Source organism: Pleurodeles waltl, chromosome 8, assembly GCF_031143425.1.
Source record: "Pleurodeles waltl isolate 20211129_DDA chromosome 8, aPleWal1.hap1.20221129, whole genome shotgun sequence".
Taxonomy (NCBI): domain Eukaryota; kingdom Metazoa; phylum Chordata; class Amphibia; order Caudata; family Salamandridae; genus Pleurodeles; species Pleurodeles waltl.
This window is the reverse complement of record NC_090447.1, coordinates 1,409,946,718-1,409,962,571: the sequence shown is the minus strand read 5'-3', so window position 1 is coordinate 1,409,962,571 and position 15,854 is coordinate 1,409,946,718. Positions and strand designations below refer to the sequence as shown.

The window sequence follows — 15,854 nt, the reverse complement described above, 5'->3', positions numbered from 1 at the left end:
ATAAATGTTGTTTATTATCGCTCTATAGTAAAAGTTGTGCAGCTGTTGCTGCTGTTGGGGGGCGACGCTTCTCCGCCCTAATGGAGGAGCCACACCTGCTGATAGCTGTTTTCAGGTCTTAAACCAGTATTGGGATGTGGTGCAACTTTGCTCAGGCAATTTTAATAGTCATTAAATTGACAAAATAAAGAAATAATGATGCTACAGATACTGCTACAGATTATGCCATATTACGCCCCATAATTTCCCTTTCCCACTTGCATAATTCTGTCAGTCTCTGCTGCATATTTCGTATGGCTCTTCCTATAACACCATCTGCTATTCTTGGCTTTATATCCAACAGCATGTTGCATTCTTGGCTTATTGTTTTGCTTTTAACATTGTCATTATGGGTTAAAAACCCAGGCATATAAATAAGGCTCCAAGTTCAATTTTTACAGCTACAGACAGAAAAGCATCTATTTTCTTCTATGTATTTATTTTTAAGCTTGGGTAAAAAGAGAAATGTGGTTGTTTTTGAGTGATTTTAAGTGTTGTCAGTCACAAGTGAAAGGCTGTGCAGATTGACTGATAAGGGAATTACAAGAAAACAAGTTTCCCAATGAGGCTTGAACAGCACTATAGGTGCATAAAACTGATGATAAAATATGGATGTTATCATAAGAGTGTATTGGTTTATTAGCTATGGGCATTCATATCATTGAAACCTGTGAGGCATTCAAATCTGAGTGTATGTTTATTGGTTAAGTAAATTTGGAAATTTGCTACTTTCTTCTTCAGTGTTCTACAGAACCCAAAATAAATGTGGATACACGCTGATAAATTTTGCAAAAAATAAATATGGATAAATACGGACAGAAATGGCAAAAAATAAATACCATGAAACCGGAAGCCCTACATATAAAGTGCTACAATCCCAGAATTGACCTCTGATGTTATGCATTACGTTAAGCCACTTGTCAACTATGTTTTAAATGTTTACAAAGCCATCTAGTCCATTCCAAAAACTGCTTCTTTCACATCGACAAACAGGAGCAAATCTTGCTTTCATATATTGAGAGGGTTCTTTCTTTTATGTACACCATGCAATAAAACAAGCATTGGCAATACAAATCGCTTGGTCTTTTCTGTAATGAAAACTTCAGTACGTAGTTGGACTAAACAAAGTGTTACAACATGGGCAGCACTAGAAAAACCTTCCCTAACGCCTAGAATAAGTAAAAGGCAGGTAGTAGTAGAAGGGACATTTTATGGTTAACTCACAATTAAAGAACAGGTTCAATGTAAATGGCTAACGCACTGAAAAGGGAGTGGGAGGCGTTAAAATACTGTTCTATATTCTCTGTAAATAGACATAAGCATGCAAGAAGTACAATAGTCCTGGAAAAAAAAAAAAAAGACCACTTATGGAATTAACATGCTTTTGTATACTCACATAGGACGATTAAACCTATTCTATCTTGTGTGGTATATTTCATCAGCGAGTTTCAGATCTGGCACTTGGAAGCATCCAACACTACACTTGTTCACTGTTAAGGATTCCATCCTTTGGATGAGGTTATTCCCCTTATGGCTATGTTTATGTTCTCCCTTTGTTACAATCCGACCTATATTAAAATTGTGTGTTGGTGAGCTCAAGAGTTTCTACTGGTGTCTCCCTACTACCAGGTTAAAAACAGGAGGGTCAAGTAATGGGCCCTTTTTCGTCACTATGTTTCTGTCCTTGATTATTATCCCTGTGGGTTCAGGTGCCTTCCTCAAGACTGCAGGTCTTAGTATCTCAGATGAATTATTGTGAAAAAGTCCCTGATCATAGTGCATCTTATGCAAATGCAATATATACACATCTGTTGTTTCTTCATAAGATGGAGCAACTGGAGTGGAAACAATCCTCCTTCAAAGTAAAGGCACATTTTGGGCAGAAACAGTGTAAGCTTCTGCCCCTCACATGAATGGCTAGAACAGCAGCAGCTCAAGCTTTCCCCATCGCAGTACATGTACAAATTAGTTAAGAGCAGTTCAGTCTTTGCTTTCTTACAGAACATGCCCAGCATGGCAGTAGCAAAGTAAGCTTCCTTCTCTTACTGCACTCACAGAACATGCACGGTTAAGGATGAGAGACCAGTAGATCAGATCTCTGGATCAGGTGCTTACTCACCGAGTGGAAGGTGTAGGTGGATCAGTAAGTGAATATGTGACTTCTGATATAATTCTCACTTAGATGATACTCTACATCAGTACCCTGAAAGTCCTGCTGCTGTCACTCGCAGGTCTGATGTCACTGTTGTACCTCTGGTTATCATATCCTGCATTTTTGTTGCTGTCACATGCTTTCAATCCAGCTGTTGCCATTTACGTGTGCAATGCCACCGAACCTTACACCTCAAATGCTGACCTGTTGGTATACCTATACAGTCCTTCCTTACTTGTGGTGTGAAACCTGGCGAATGGCGCGTCATGTGCCCACTATGGTCAATATAAAGACTAACTGTCAAAAACAAAAAAACATGGCTCTATGCAGCTCTTTTTTGCCCCATTACAGCTACTTCTGTCTTTATGATATTCCTGTCTCTCGTCAGCCTCTCTTTATCCAGCTTCTACCAAAATCCTTGCGCTCCTTTCCTGCCTTTTACTGCTTCCTTATCACTTTATCTCTCTCGTGTGTAACTCTGGCTTACATTTCTATCCATTCTCAGTCTCTTCTCATTTTCCTCTTGTTCACCTTCATTTGTCTTTTCACCTTTTTCTCTTACCCTAAACTCTCTCACTTTCATTATTCACATCTATCACTCTCTTGTTCCTTTGCCCTCTTTTATCCCAATGTAGCCTAATGTACATATCTGTCACACTCTTCGCATCTTTCCCACTCTCTCGACCCCTCTTCCTCTCACCTACCCCGGCTATTCATCCTCACCTATTCCTCCTTGTCAAATCATTTGAGTGCTTTGTCATCACTTAGGCTGAGGACACCAAACTGATTTTTACATTAGACTAAAAAGCCCCTGGCTCTGCAGGCAACATGACTGAGTTTGTCAGAAATACAGTCACAGATGCAATGAATTTCCTGTAGCTCAACAAAGGAGGGGTTAATGGAAATTTAGAGAGGAGCATGCTAATACCAACAAACAACCACAAAAAACTTAGATTCACAAAACTACACCTATAAAATTACTGTAGTCCACAGCCCGACCTTGAGTAAGTCAAGAACTATATATATATATATATATATATATATATATCTGTCTATACATATATATGTATATTATCTAATGGCAGTCCCCAGTAGGTGCTTATAGTTAGGACCTACTTTCCATAGGAAAAGCGGTTTTCGTTTTGCTAATAACTTTGGCACCATTCGACAAATCTTCAAGAAAGTTTCTAAACAAATTTGTCCCTCACTTCAGCTGCTGTCTGGAAAGTTTCAGGGAGATTCATCAAGCGGGGCTGAGAAAAAGGGGGTGGTCCCAAAGCACATTTTCCCCATGCAATTTCCCATAGATATTTTAGACGACTACAGCCTGAACTGCTGTAATGGAATTACACTAAATTTGGCAGAAAGATAGATTTGGGTCCAGAAAGAGTGCTTTTTGTAATTTGGTATGAATCTGTTCAGTAGTTTTGCAGTTGTTAAAGAAAAATTATTTACGTATATCTAGAGATGTGGAAGGTCGGCAAATCTGACACATCTCAAAATGATATCTGATTGGCTGCCACCAATTCAGTCAGGAAGTAGTGGCAGTTATCTTGGGACTCAGCCGAGTCCCAACAAAAAAAGAAAAAAAAACACAATGGGGGAGGGTAGGAATGACCTGACCCCCAAGGCCTGGTGGTGGGGTCCCACATGGACCCCGCTGGGTGCCAAAAATGTTTTTTTTTTGTGTAAATTTTGCTATGGATCCATGAAGGATCCGCGGATCACCAGCAAAACAAAATAAAAAATGCAGTTATCCATACTTGTTTTTTTTGCCCCGTGGGGCCAGGTCTCGGGGGAATTTATAAGTAAATATAGGGGAGGTGGAGTGCATGGTACCCCCCTGCCCGGGCCGATTACAGCCCCAGGGACTCCATCCCCCGGGGTCCAGCCAATGTAGAAAACAAGGAGGGCGCCACCCTGCCCCCTCATGGGCCGATTTTGGCTACAGAGACCCCATCCCCCAGGGCCCAGCCGTGCATTAAATGGTGAGTGTTGGACTTTTTTGCTTATGCAGGGTCATCCCCGATCTTTTTGCCTCCTGCCTCCTATTTTTTCTGACCTGTTGCTGTTGGCTTTTGAACTCTGACCAGTGCTAAAGTGCATATGCTCTCTGTGTAAATTGTATTGTTGATTGGTTTATCCATGATTGGCATATTTGATTTACTAGTAAGTCCCTAGTAAAGTGCACTGGGGGTGCCAGGGCCTGTAAATGAAATGCTACTAGTGGGCCTGCAGCACTGGTTGTGCCACCCACATAAGTAGCTCCGTAATCATGTCTCAGACCTGCCACTGCAGTGTCTGTGTGTGCAGTTTTACCTATAAATTAGACTTGGCAGGTGTACCCACTTGCCAGGCCTAAACCGCCCCTTTTCTTACATGTCAGACACCCCTAAAGTAGGCCCTAGGTAGCCCCAAGGGCAGGGTGCAGTGTATGGTTAAGGTAGGACATATAGTAGTATGTTTGATATGTCCTGACAGGGAAATATTGCTAAATTCGTTTTTCACTGTTGCAAGGCCTGTCCCTCTCACAGGTTAACATGGGGGCTACCTTTAAATCTGATTAAAGTGTAGATTCCCTTTGGGAGCGGATAGACATGGAGTTTGGGGTCTCTGAGCTCACAATTCAAAAATACATCTTTTAGTAAAGTTGATTTTAAGATTGTGCGTTTGAAAATGCCACTTTTAAAAAGTGAGCATTTTCTTGCCTATACCATTGCTGTGACTGTCTGTTTGTGGATTCCCTATCTGGGTCAGTTTGACAGTTGGGCTGGTTGCACCTCACACTAGACAGTGACACAAAGGGAGCTGGGGTGTAGTCTGCATTTGCTGATGAGCCATCTGTGCTAGGAACGAGGGGAGGAGTGGTCACTTACACCTGAAAGGGCTGTGCCTGTCCTCACACAGTGCAGTCTCCAACCCCCTGGTGAATGTCTGGGGCCTGGCCTGGGCAAGGCAGGATTTCACATTCAAGAGAAACTTTGCTTTGAAGTATGCCTACTTCAAAGGAGAAATTGGGTATAAGAAGGGCACCCAAAACCACAGACTTTAGAAACCCTTCTGGAAACAAGAGGAATCTCTGCCTGGAGAAGAGCTGAGGAAGAAGAGCTGCCCTGCCTGTGACTGTGCTTTGTGGAGCTATCCTGCAGTTGCTGCTTCTGCCAGAGAAAGAGGGCAAAGACTGGACTTTGTGTGCCTTCCATGCTGAGAAGAACTCTCCAAGGGCTTGATTTAGAGCTTGCCTCCCGTTGTTTGAAGTCTCAGGGGCAGCAAAGACTTATCTCTGCCAGCACCTGGAGTCTCTGGAGAGACTCCTACCCTGCCCTGTGGTGCCCATCCCATTCCTGGGACACTGAAAGGGGAAGCTGGCAGCCTAAAGAAAAGGAAATCCACGCACAGTGCGCCATGCGGGGAAAAGATCGACGCAACTCCGATCTGCGGCTGAAGAAACGACACACCGTCAGTTCCGCGGCTGAAAATCGACGCTCGCCGGAAACGCGACTGAAGAATCGACGCACTGAGCAGGAGAAACAATGCACAGCATCGTTGACGGAGGCTGGGGGATCGCAACCCGCGCTGCATGGTTTTCGGATCATCGTGTGGCTGGATTTCCGACTCAAGTACCGCTGGGTGTGTAAAAACAAAGCAAGGCCTGCCCGGATCCAAGAGTTCTGATCGGATCAATGCATCCCTCTCCTGCGGAGAGAAGAAACGACGTGCCCCGACCCGACGAAAGGAGAAACTACGCAATGTCCCGCTCGTGAGTGCAATAGACGCATCGCAAGCCCTTTTTGACGCACACTCACCCGTGCAGGGTTATTTTTTACGCACTCAAGTTACTTTTCCACGCTAACAGTGTTAGTGTGTGTTTAAAACTACTTAAAGACTCTTTTTGCATTTTTATTAATAAGTTGACTTGTGTATTGTGGATTTTTGTCGTTTTGGTCTTGTTTTGTTTAGATAAATATTTCCTATTTTTCTAAACCTGTGTTGTGTCATTTTGTAGTGTTTTCATCCAGTTACTGTGTGTTGGTACAAATACTTTACACCTAGGACTCTGAAGTTAAGCCTACTGCTCTGCCAAGCTACCAAGGGGGTAAGCAGGGGTTAGCTGAGGGTGATTCTCTTTTACCGTGACTAGAGTGAGGGTCCTTGCTTGAACAGGGGGTAACCTGACTGTCAACCAAGGACCCCATTTCTAACAGTGAGGCTGTGCAATAAGTGGAGCCATTAATGGCCCTGGGGACCCCATCCCCAGGGCTGGCTTTTGCTATGTGCCCTGGTGCCCATTCCCAGGACATAGCGGTTTCCCTACAAGCACTGGTGCATGCAGAGAAACCTGTGTTTGCTGTCGCTTCCATGGCGCAATTTCAATGCTTCAGCCAAGTGAGAACAAACACTAAGGACAAGATGTATCAAGCCATTTAGCATTTCTTAATGGACCAAATCGCTATTTCGAGCCATTAAGAAATGCTAATTGGTCATTCCATATGTACCAAAGCAGAAACCCAGTTGCAAATTGTGATTTCTACCCCGCAGACATCTCAGTTTGTGATTCCTTAAATAGGAAATTGCAAATATGGAATTCCTTTTTCGATTTCCTAAGCACATGCACAAAGCATTTTCTAAATGCGAAATGGGCATTTAGGAAATGCCATTACCATTGACTCCAAGTCAATGATAACCATATGTAATTTAAAAAAAATGTGCCCAAAATGCATTTTTTTAAAGTGCTGTGTAATCCGCACATCCCACTAGGGCATATATGTGCTTTACATGTGAACCACTTTTTTGGGATGCATCAAGCAGGGCCAAGGGCTCCCTCGGTTTTGCATTTCCTTATTTGTAATTTCCTATTAGGAGATCACAAATTAGGAAATGGTGAACCATTCGTACCTATAGGAACGAATGGTGTAGTGTTTGTTAAATAGCGATTTCCTAGTAACGATTGTGACTATGTAGGACTTGCTATTATGAAATTGCATTTTTTTTACATTCTATTTTGCATTTCCAAAATAGCGATTTCTTAGGATTTGCTATCCAACTTTCATACATCTAGCCCTAAATCCGCTCCCAGCAGTAGGAAGCATGGGAAATGCTCCCACTCACTGGGAGCAAACTTTTCATCTGTTTCCCTGCACACAATGAAGTGGGCAGGGAAACAGATGAAAATGTTTTTCCCGCCTGCAGGGAGCAGCATTTTTAGCTGCTCCCTGTGGCAGGAGCAATGCCAGCTTCCACACAATGGCTTAAATTATAATTACTAAATATTTACACTGAAAGTGTGTGATTTGGTATATATAATTTAAGCCATTTTTGAGACATTCAGCTAAAAATACTAGAGCTAGCTGGACACTTGTGGAACTGTAAATCAAACAAACATTAGTAAAGACAATAGGTCTCATCTATGCAAGCGCTATTGGCTTTGCCAATATGATTTAGCCATGTTTTATACCAGCTTGGCAGCTGTTCAGCATGGCTAAAAGTGGTGTAAAGGAGAGCAGCATAGAGTGCTGTGTTGTAAAGTAGAGTGTCATGGAGTAGAGTGGTGTGTTATGGAGTGCCGTGGAGTGGTGTAGAGGTGAGTGGAGTGGCATAGCATGGAGTGACATAGAGTGGTGTGAAATACTGTTGTGGAGTGTCATGGAGGGTGTAGAGTGTCATAGCGTGGAAGGCTGTAGAGTGTTGTAGAGTTGAGTTGAGTGCCAGAGTGAAGTAGAGTGTCATAGAGTGGAGTGGTATAGAGTGTTTAATGTGGTAAAGAGCAGAGTGGACTGGTGTAAAGGGTGTTGCGTAGAGTGGAGTAGAGTTCTGTAGAGGAGAGTGGTGTAGATTGGAGTAGATTGTTGTAGAGTGGAGTGGCACTGAGTGGAGTAGAGTTGAGTGGCATAGAGTGTCTGAGTGAAGTGGCATGGAGTGGGGTGGCATAGACTGGAGTAGATTCCTGTAAAATGGAGTGGCACAGAAGGGAGTAGTGTAGTAGAGTTGAGTGGCATAGAGCATCTGAGTAGAGAGGCATAAAGTGACATGGAGTGGAGTGGCGTAGAGTGGGGTAGAGAGGAGTGGAGTAGTGTCATAGAACAAAGTGGAGTAAAGTGGCAAGGAGTGCTGTAGAGCATCTTAGAGTGGAGTAGTGTCATGGAGTGGCATAGAATGGAGTAGAATGGCCTAGAATTAAGTGGTGTAAAAAACAGTGGGGCAGAGTAAATTGGCATAGAGTGCAGTGGCTTAGAGTACATGATTTTGAGTAAAGTGTTATAGAGTGCAGTGGTGTAGAGTAAGTGGAGTGGCGTAGAGTAGTGGTGCACAGTAGAGTAGAGTGGACCAGCATAGAGTTTCAATGGTGTAGAGTGGAGAGGCGCAGGATGGAGTGGCACAGGGTGGAGTAGAGTGTCATAGAGTGCAGTGGCATACAGTAGATTGTTTCAGAGTAGAGTTTTGGAGGGCAAAGTGCAGTAGTGCAGGATAGAGTGCAAAGGTGTAGTGTAGAATCTTGTAGATTGCAGTGGTGTAGAGGAAATTACAGTGGCATAGATTGTAGTGGCATAGAGTGCACTGATGTAGCGATGTGTGGTGCAGAGTACAGTGCAATGGCATAGAGTGCAGTGGTGCAGAGTAGCATAGATTTCAGTGGCAGAGAGTGCAATCTTGCAGAGTAGAGTGTCTTAGAGTACAGTGGTGTAGAGTGAATTGGCATAGAGTACAGACTGTAGTGCTGTAGAGTGTTGCAGAGTAGAGTGCTATAGAGAGCAGTGGCATGCAGTAAAGTGGTGCAGAGTAGAATAGAGTGGTGTAGCATACAGTGGCATGGACCTCAATGGTGTAGAGTGGCATAGCGTGCAGTGGCATAGAGTGCAGTGGTGTAAACTGTTGCAGAGAAGAGTCTAGTGGAGTAGACTGCAGTGGTGTAGAGCAGTTGGCATAGTGTGCAGTGGTGTAGAGTGCATTGGTTTCAGTAAAGTGGCATAGGGTACATTATGTAGAGTGCAGTGGTTTACAGTAGACTGGCATAGAGTGCAGTGGCGTAGAGTAGAGTGGTGTAGGGTGGTGCAGCATAGATTAGAGTGGCATAGAGTGCAGTGATGTAGAGTAGACTGTTTCAGAGTTGATTGTAGTGACATAGAGTGAAGTGCTACCGGGTTAGAGTGTAGTGGCGTATAGTGCACTGGCATAGAGTGGAGTGGTGCAGAGTAGAGTGGAGTGGGCTAGAGTGCAGTGGTGAAGAGTGCAGTGGTGCATAGTAAAGTACAGTGATTTGGCTTAGACAACAGTGCTGCGGAGTAGAGTACAGAGGTTTTGAGTAAAGTGTTATAGAGTGCAGTGGTATAGAGTGGTGGAGAGTAGAGTGGTCCAGTGGCATAGAGTATAGTGGAGCAGAGTATAGTGGTGCAGAGTAGAGTAGCGGAGAGTTCAGTATCAGAGAGTGCAGTGTTGCAGAGCAAAGTGTTGTATAGTGCAGTGACATAGAATAAAGTGGCGCAGAGAACAGTGGCATAGAGTACAGTGGCATAGAGGTAGATGAAAAGATATCCTTATGTCTTGTAAAAAAAAATTACAATGGAATCAGTGATTTGTTTTCAATATTTCCTTGATGCCAGATTGTCCTTGTGCAACTGCACCTGTTGCACAAATAGAAAAAGTGATATATAAGTGCACGTGCAAAAGGCAGGGATGGGAGAAAGAGATGCCTGCTAAAGTGTTATGAAATGTTACTGATGAGGATTTGTTGTTATTTCGAAAGAATACATTTGCATAGGTTAGAGGTGATAACGCAAATAAGTCAAATCTAGTTTACTAAAAAGTGGTCCATGGCAGAGGTATTGTGTCCTGAGTTATAGTGCTATTAATTAAAAATGCAGCTGTATTTTATTGCAGAAAAACAAATGATTATAGTAAATTTATCTTATTTTTGGCATAAGGTATTACTGCATGTAGTACGTGTAATGTAATTAAGGCGCACTAAGTAATGTTGTATAGTCTAGGGCTGGAAAAGTAATACAAAGCGAGAGGCCTGTTTGTGTTTCTTATGTGATTTAATAAGTGAAAGGTGGGGCCTGAAAGAGCATATATTTAAAATTGTTTTCCACAGTGAAAGAGCATGGAGGATGCAGTGTAATTGTTGTTAGAGCGTGTGGTGAGTTGTAAGTAGACACAGAGTCGGGCAGTGTTAAAAGAACCTAAAGTCAGATTGTGAAGTTTGAAGATGGAAAGGCAGAGGGGGAAGAGCTTGGGAGTGCTTAGACCTGAGGGTGGGTGGAGGAGGGATTCTTGGAGTGGTTCTAAGACTGTGATGTCTGTTTGTTTACAAGTAGCAGGAAGGTTAATGTTACAACTTGGGCATTTGTGCATAAAAGCACAAAGGAGTGAAATTACCGTCCTGGGGCCAGTAGACTTGCTGCCTGAGTGGAAGTTAGGACTTTGTAAAAGCATAGTGAATTGGGGAGGGATGAGGTGCGTCCAGGGCCAGAAAAGGAATACGAGGATGGGTGAGATGAAGTTGTGGTGATGTTTATTGTGTTTGCGTTGGGAATGATGCCATTGTACCTGCTGCACAAATGTAATATCCCGTCTAGTAAGTGCAGTTCAGAATGATTGATAAAGAGAGGTGTGTTGTTGGTGTGTTTGCCCCCGAAGCAGGATGATAAGTTGTGGTGTTAGTAAACAGCCATACTCAGGGTCACAGGAATTATGTGATTTTGCAGCCACAGTGATGTTCGCATAATCATTGTTTTGCCATATTTGCCACATAATACATCATCTGCTACAGAATCTGAAGACTTCAACAAAGAAAATTGTTTCTATCTCAAACGATTCAAAAGTTAACAAAAATGCCGAGACACATATTGAAGTTTCGGTATTAAACTGGTACTAATGATGTGAAACCAATGCCAAGAGAGTGTTACCAAGTTTAAACATGACGTAATAATGGGGTAATACTATTACAAAATGTGCCACATTATGCAGCATAATGTGCAGTTTCTTGCTGCATAATTTACTCAACAATGCCACATAATTCAGCCCTTTACCGCCACATAATTCCAGTGGCCCTAGCCATAATTTATATTTTATTAGAACATTGGAATGCTGGAAGCTCCATTGAAAACAATGGAATGCTGCGGGCTTTTACTGGCCGATAAAAGCCCGCAGCGCCAACATTCCAATGTTCGCTTTGTTCACAGCAGCAGCTGTGAACAAAGCCTCACGGAGCCCGAGGGGACTTTAATCCCCTCAGGCTCCGTGAACATTCTTTTATTTAATAGAACATTCTGCCCTGAGTGGCAGAATGTTCTAATAGCCTTAGAACCCGCCGTAGCGGGCTCTACCGGCTATTAAAGGCCCTTTCCATTGTTAAATGCCCTCGCCTTCGGCTCGGGCATTTAACGCGTGGAGCGGGCCTTTAATAGCCGGTAGAGCCCGCTACGGCGGGTTCTAAGGCTATAATATGGAGCTAGGGACAAAATGTATAAACACGGGTAGGCAGAGTGTGGTGGTCTCCAAGTGCAAGTAAAGAAATTGTGTTCCATGTGTCTGTTTAAAATGTAAACTAAAGCATTAGCATAGGTTTAATGTTTCCATGAGTTCTTATTGTCCTGCTGCCACTGCACTTGCTGTTTGAAAATAAAGTAAGCTCCCGGAGGTGTGTGTTCAAAGGATAGGGAAGGAAGAGGTGGTTTGTGGTGCTTAGAAGAGCGGTGATGGGTTGTAGTTGTGAAGGACAACTTTTCCTTTTTGCCTAGGCTGAACCTGTTCTGGTGCAAAATTAAGACACCAGGACACGTTTAGCAGCGCCTGCACCTTGTCTGCTTTTATTCTAAGCAGCAACATGCTGGCAGAGAGGGGGCTTATTTTTATTTATTTTCACTTCCAGCTGAGCCAAAGATAAAGGCCGAAGTTAAGGGGCCATCAGACCTCCTTTTGTTTCAATCTGATCCTGGCTGGATGCGGCCTATAGGCTTACCCTTAGATGCACATGGAAAGAAGGTGAAAGAAAGGCTCACAGCTTATTATCACTTCACAGCTGCTTAAGAGAGGACTGTTTTTGATTTTGTTCAGGGCCTGTTTATGAGATAAATGTATGCACTGTAAGAATGTCAGATGTGTTGGTCTGGCCGGGTACCTCCACAAATAGCATATGAATATCACTAGTTGTTTCTTTTATAGAGCTACTCATTCCAATGCAGGGTGTCAGAGCACATTAAATAACGTACATATTATACATTGACAATAAAGCATGTTAGTATGTAAATCAATGTACAATATGTTAGGGTTAGTGAGGGTTACATGATGTAGGTGTCACGTCATTCATATCACACTGTGCTATATTAGAAGGATTACAATTTATTAACTGCAAGTAACAAAAGGACCTCTGTGTTAAAAGCAGTAACTCACTTACTAGATAAAATACAAATCTGTCACCTGCATTTTACATTATGTGCTATTTTGGGGTTGTGTTACAACATCATCAATGGAGCATAGGAGGGGCATGAGTGGCCTACATGGAGAGAGTAATCTATATCCTCTTTCCTATAAATGGTCTCACTTTGAAGTCAGCAGAAAGCAAAGTAATCATCAAGCTCCCTCAGAAGACACAGCTTGACATTTGACCTCTGTCATTGAATGCACAGCAAATGTGACAAGATAAGAACAAGATTTAAAGGCCTGGTTACAGAAAGAATTTTCATGAAAGAATTCAGTAAACACGGTTAGGCAAGGGGAGGCACAAACTCACGCTGCACAACCTAAAGCAAGTAAAGGCAGCAAATAGAAAGTAAGAAAATGTGAGTTACAAACTACAAAGCCAATGGTAATCAACAGGGGGAATACATTCTTAGGCCAACTTTCTGAAAGTCCCTTGGAATGTCTTTAGCGAACCAGTCTCCGACTTATAAAGTAGAGAGTGCTGATTGGCCACGTGGGTTTTTCCCCAATGGCTGGTTCACTCCTGTGGGGCCAAGCATTCTCACTGGCTGGCCGAAACACAAAAGAAAATGTTGCAGGCAGCATTATAGGACATGGGGTTCCTTCCCCGTGTCCTAAAACTTAAAATATAGGCAGTAGTAAGTGGCAGGGTAGTATTGCCCTGACACCCCGGCCCTTAAGGGGAGGGGTGTCAGAGGATCCCTCCAGTGCAAAAAATTAAAACCAAAATTGCAGACCCGCAGGACCCTCACAAGAGATTTTGGCAGTCCCCCAGTGTGGGCCTGCTGGACTCCCACAGGAGCTAGACCAGATGCCTGTGTATGTCTCTGCCCATGTTTATGTAAGCCAGCTTTGTTTCTCTGGGCTGATTTGATGGGTTGCACAAAATTGTGATATATTTTTACTTCAGATACAAATAGGTAAAGTATGGTTTGTATATTTTTTCCACTTGTTATATTACAGCCTTGATAAAGTCCGACAGGACAAAACAAGTGTCAGCTGCTCTGATAATTTTATGTAATCAACTGTTCTTCCACAACGACTACATAAGTGTGTCCACCTGCGATAAAGAAAAAATAAACTGAAAATGATGCACCAATCTACATACCAATCATATACTTCACGATTACTTTTGCGACAGATTCTATGTGTGCTCAAACCTTCTTCTCACTGATGTTATTTTAGATGTCATCAGGGTTGTTATCAATTATGTCATAGAACATGTCATGATTGATGTAATATATCAGCAGGGTACGGCAAAATTTATTAAACCTAAAGCACAATGTTATAGTGTGGTAAAAGTTTGTTTAGGAGACACGGATCTTGCAGCAACGCTGGAAGAAGCTGTTAGAATTTCAGTGCAAACAGAATTCTGACTAATAGTGAAGAAGCTATAGGACTGACATATTCTGCACCTTAGTTTTCAGAACTCACCACCTCTCGAGCAGGAGGATAAAATGCCATGTAATTATACCATTGACTGACAATGAATTAGCCAATAATGTTGTAGTGCCCCGATGTAGTTGGGACATGCTTACATTAGAAGGGGTTTTGCACAGACATATGGGTTATTACAGAGGCCGAGGTGATGAGACCTGTTTTGTAGGCTTTAGCCGACATCCAAGTTAAGAATTCAGAGGACCAAATGCAAAAAAGCATAGAAAGCATGCAAATAGATGGATGTTTTGTATGGTCCCTTACCAATGCTTGTTCAATTTAGCACCCTGAGGTCCATTATGTGCAGATGCTGGATGGTCCACTGTGGCAGCAATTAGTTATCAGTGGTGACAACTATTGTCCATCACATATCAGTGAGACATAATAAAATGATTTCCTAGTGCTACACTTCCAGTTCTGGTATATCCCCGTGTGATAGCTCAGTGCTATGAGAGTTAATTGGCTTAGAATATGTCCCATGTAGCCTTAGCTGTGGAATGACTGATTGTGCAGAAGTGAGTAATGAACTGAATGAGGTTCCACAATGCTTTTTAGTGCTCTATCACCCAAGAGTTCAAGAATTTAAAAGGACAAAAGGATGTTGTGAGAAAGTAGCCTCTTTCTTGCCTTGTTACCCCCACTTCTGGCCTGTTTGTGAGTATATGTCAGGGTGTTTTCACTGTCTCACTGGGATCCTGCTAGCCAGGGCCTAGTGCTCATAGTGAAAACCCTATGTTTTCAGTATGTTTGTTATGTGTCACTGGGACCCTGCTAGCCAGGACCCTAGTGCTCATAAGTTTGTGACCTATATGTATGTGTTCCCTGTGTGATGCCTAACTGTCTCACTGAGGTTCTGCTAACCAGAACCTCAGTGGTTATGCTCTCTCTTTGCTTTCCAAATTGTCACTAACAGGCTAGTGACCACTTTCACCAATTCACATTGGCATACTGGAATACCCTTATAATTCCCTAGTATATGGTACTGAGTTACCCAGGGTATTGGGGTTCCAGGAGATCCCTATGGGCTGCAGCATTTCTTTTGCCACCCATAGGGAGCTCTGACAATTCTTACACAGGCCTGCCACTGCAGCCTGAGTGAAATAACGTCCACGTTATTTCACAGCCATTTACCACTGCACTTAAGTAACTTATAAGTCACCTATATGTCTAACCTTTACCTGGTAAAAGTTGGGTGCTAAGTTACTTAGTGTGTGGGCACCCTGGCACTATCCAAGGTGCCCCCACATCGTTCAGGGCAAATTCCCCGGACTTTGTGAGTGCGGGGACACCATTACACGCGTGCACTATACATAGGTCACTACCTATGTATAGCGTCACAATGGTAACTCCGAACATGGCCATGTAACATGTCTAAGATCATGGAATTGTCACCCCAATGCCATTCTGGCATTGGGGAGACAATTCCATGATCCCCCGAGTCTCTAGCACAGACCTGGGTACTGCCAAACTACCTTTCACGGGGTTTCACTGCAGCTGCTGCTGCTGCCAACCCCTCAGACAGGTTTCTGCCCTCCTGGGGTCCAGCCAGGCTTGGCCCAGGAAGGCAGAACAAAGGACTTCCTCAGAGACAGGGTGTTACACCCTCTCCCTTTGTAAAAAGGTGTCAGGGCTGGGGAGGAGTAGCCTCCCCCAGCCTCTGGAAATGCTTTGATGGGCACAGATGGTGCCCATCTCTGCATAAGCCAGTCTACACCGGTTCAGGGATCCCCCAGCCCTGCTCTGGCACGAAACTGGACAAAGGAAAGGGGAGTGACCACTCCCCTGACATGCACCTCCCATGGGAGGT

The 15,854-nt window shown here is 43.3% G+C and overlaps 1 protein-coding gene across 1 annotated transcript in view; it reads left to right on the top strand.

The window, feature by feature from the left end:
• RUNX1 (RUNX family transcription factor 1) overlaps positions 1 to 15,854 on the top strand; it is a 484,255-nt gene that overhangs the window by 52,841 nt on the left and 415,560 nt on the right. The gene's annotated exons all lie outside the window — the stretch shown is intronic.